Source organism: Trachymyrmex septentrionalis, unplaced genomic scaffold (genome assembly GCF_001594115.1).
Source record: "Trachymyrmex septentrionalis isolate Tsep2-gDNA-1 unplaced genomic scaffold, Tsep1.0 scaffold36, whole genome shotgun sequence".
NCBI lineage: Eukaryota > Metazoa > Arthropoda > Insecta > Hymenoptera > Formicidae > Trachymyrmex > Trachymyrmex septentrionalis.
In genome coordinates, this window is record NW_017305525.1 from 1,328,611 (window position 1) to 1,331,891 (window position 3,281).

The window sequence follows — 3,281 nt, forward strand, 5'->3', positions numbered from 1 at the left end:
TTTTTTCGATTTTATTGTCGTCAGTTCTGCATAATTAATGTCAACCAAAAAATCTCGTAAAGTTGCAGCTCGCACGATCATAAATATACCTATCTGAGCACATGCATGATCGCGATGTTTTTAAATGCGGCAAATAATCGGCCCGATAATACGTTATGTGTATACGCATATTGGACGAAATGAAAAGTCAAATAAGAACTGATGCAAGATCATGATCTTGGTTCTGAATTATGACACTATCTCCTCGCAACAATGTGGCAAGATTTAAAGCTTATTACACCTATTCAGCTTTTCGAGAAATCTTGCGTAGAGACGCTGATATTTATTTTGTACTTCACCAAATAAAGAAATTACGTAATACATACATAAGGAAATTATATCCTCATGTGCAATGTAACATTTTAACATCTAACTTAAATATTAAACGATATTTTATTGTCAGACACATATTTTCTTAGCGCAGCGATTTCTTCTTTTAAGTAAGAGATAATCAACAGAGCATTGAAAGTGTTAAGCGAAATATTGCGTCTAATTAACAAAATCACTCGACGTATTTGATATTTCGTAATGTGGATCTGAGAAATGATCAGCGGCAATGCAATGTGGTCTTATGTGGCACACAATGGAAAGTAACGAATGGTCGGCGCGATCTTTGCTACAAGGAGGTTGCGAAACGGTACCGGTTACTCGAATAGAGCAACTTAGATCATGCTGGAAGGCCGTGACGTTGTTACGAATGATTTCAATGATCCCTTGATCAACATTTTTTTCACTAATATACTTTTGAACAGAACAAGACAAAATACTTGAGATAAAAAATTTACACGAAAATATGTTTCCAATTATCACGAATATTAATAATAAGTAACAGACTATTATTGTGGACATTGCTACTCAAAAAAATACAGAATATGATTATATATTATTTTTTATCCGTTATTCCGTCACTTCGTAGTAACAGAATCCATGGGAACGGCGAGTGGATAAAATCTACGCGATCACGCGAGTACGATGGCCGTCGTGCGAGTTTCGATGCTAGTTTCATACTAGATCGTTGGGCGAATGTTTAGCCATCATCGTTTTCTAGAAATGGTTTTTGACCAAAAGTTCATCCCACCGAAGGAGCGCGAAATCCCACGTAATGCGCATACACGTGCGTATATGCACGTAAATCGATCCGTGTGTGTCTCGGAACGAGAAATATCGGCGGGAGCTCGTTTCCCTGCCGAGAATCGTAAAGCCGTTTCCTCCGCCGGACTCTCCGGAATAACATCTATCGGCCGACAATGCATCATGGGCTTTACGAAGGCTTTTGCATCCGAATGGCTCGTAGGTTTCAAGAGACCCAAGGAAAACGTCGAGCAGCTCGGACATACATACATATATACGGTTTTTTATATGTATATGTATATGTAAATGCATATTTTACATGTGTACACGTTAACATTTTTTTTATGTCGATTGTTTCATTTTATAAATAATCTATTCAAGAAAAATTACTAATATACGTTAAATATTAATGAATATAAATATATTAACCTGGGAACAAGCACTTGATTCTTTTTTTCGTGCAAACGATCGCCAGGGATTTACACTCAATTAAAATCATCATTATTAACAACATATTGTATTAGATATAAGTATTTTCAGATTTATTTGAGATCATTGTAGATATAAATTTAATTACATAATTTTCCGAAAAAGGTGAGTAGAAACGAAATAAATATTAAACGAAGTAATAGCTTATTATGATATTTCTAAAAAAGATTTTAATTAATATAACGGTTTTTTACTGCGGGCTTTCAATGGAATTGCATGTTTAAAAATTCGTAACAAATAGTTATTAAAAAAATATATGTTAACCCTTTCGTACCTCCATATATGTCCCAAACATGAAAAAATGTATAACTTTCAATCAAAAGTAATCTTATCGATTACTTGATAAGTAATCGATATAGGATTAAATATCCTATCGATTAATAAATGCTGATATGGTATTTCGTGTTTCTGCCTTAGAACATAATTATGTTCGAAGGTTTCTGCAACGGTAATGCGGTACGGAGATGACGCGAGAGTATGCGTCAATAGGCAGAAGAGTGCTATATCGGCGAATCATTACGTTGACCAGATCAGTATTTAATTGCAACACGAGTTGTCTGTAGTAGTCCAATATTTGCATTGGTGCAAAAGGTCAATATTTTGAACAATATCTGCATTAAGCAAACGGTAGCGTGAATAAATAAGTGTGAATGAATAAATAATAAATAAATATAAAAATAAAAATTACATTTGGTCTTTCGTTGGGATTTTGTCTAAAACGAAGCAAAAACAAGCATAATTTTAAAGGATTTTCTTTCTTAATTTATCGACGATCCGTACACGCCGATGAAGTTTTGATATTTAAATTTGGGACACCTTATATAATTTTGTATTATAACATAGCATAATGAGTTAGCGTTTTCTACTTTGTCAAATAGAGAATTAGCTATTTATAATATCAACCTTGTGCTCCATTGATATAACTTTACCAAAGTAGGACGGAATTTGTATAATTAAACTGCTGAGGCAACGTTGTGCGTAATGTTTTTTAAATTCACACATGATTGCATCGCGAGTAATAATATTCGCTCGTTGCTCGTTATGCATGCATATTCAACTTGAGAGAGAGAGAGAGAGAGAGAGAGAGAGAGAGAGAGAGAGAGAGAGAGAGAAGGGGAGGGGGAGCAAGTGCTTCGTCGTGCAAGTGCGCCGGAGTCAGTGTGTTTTTTACTATAGTTATCAAATATAGCTAAAAGAAGGCTTATACATTATATATTAATACGTACGTATAGCATATACGTGTGCGTATATAGATACCTGGCATATTTTACGCGTGTATCTAACCAACCGGCGAAATAGTATGTAACAGACTCCTCGTCCTTGGTTGCACCGGGCGTGGTGCTCGCGATTATAATGGATGTTTTTGCAGCCATAATTTCTTTCTTACGCCCTTCAACTGGATACCCCATGGCGATGGTTCTATCAATTATATGCTTAGGGAATATCAAAATTATAACAAAATTAATAATAATATCTAAAGTTCGAGTATCATTATTGAATTGATTTAACAAAATTTTGAAAAACATTTGTATTTTAATTATTAATTTATACAATTTATGTTAACAATATAACTTTTGTTAATAATTTCTATAATATTTTATTTTCATTCCCTTTGCTTCATTTAATTATTGTATGTCATTTTTGGTAAGTTCAATTAAAATATATAATTATATATATATATA